Source organism: Octopus bimaculoides, chromosome 23 (genome assembly GCF_001194135.2).
Source record: "Octopus bimaculoides isolate UCB-OBI-ISO-001 chromosome 23, ASM119413v2, whole genome shotgun sequence".
In the NCBI taxonomy this organism is placed as follows: domain Eukaryota; kingdom Metazoa; phylum Mollusca; class Cephalopoda; order Octopoda; family Octopodidae; genus Octopus; species Octopus bimaculoides.
In genome coordinates this window covers 20685326-20685876 of record NC_069003.1, presented here as the reverse complement: position 1 = coordinate 20685876, position 551 = coordinate 20685326, and the positions used below count along the sequence as shown (strand labels likewise).

Here is a 551-nt window from a genome sequence, read left to right as displayed (position 1 = left end):
TATATATATATATATATATATATATATGTGCACATACCCATATACACACACGTATACACACTCACACACACGCACATACTTATTATTCTTATACAAGAATATTGTTGACAGTGACTTCGAAGTTTCGTCCTGCTCAGCCATCATCGCAATGTAGTCCGACGTGGTTGAACTGGCCGAAATTTCGAAGTCACTTTCAAAAACTTTCTTGTTTAAGAATAATAAATTTTTACTCTACAAAAATCAGGTTAACGTAAAATTGTTTTTATTAGAACTGAACTTAAAAACTAACATTAACATACATGCATACATACATACATACATACATACATATGCATACATACATACATACATACATACAGGTGTGGCTGTATGGTAAGAAGCTTGCTTCCCAACCACATGCTTCCGAGTTCAGTCTCACTGCGTAGCACCTTGGGCAAGTGTTTTCTACTATAGGCTCGGGCCAACGAAAGTCTTGTGAGTGGATTTGGTAAACGGAAACTGAAAGAAGTTCGTCATATATATATATATATATATATATATATATATATATA

General features: G+C 33.6%; 1 protein-coding gene across 3 annotated transcripts in view; it reads right to left on the bottom strand.

The window, feature by feature from the left end:
• LOC106875073 (epithelial membrane protein 2) overlaps positions 1-551 on the bottom strand; it is a 195532-nt gene that overhangs the window by 51101 nt on the left and 143880 nt on the right. The gene's annotated exons all lie outside the window — the stretch shown is intronic.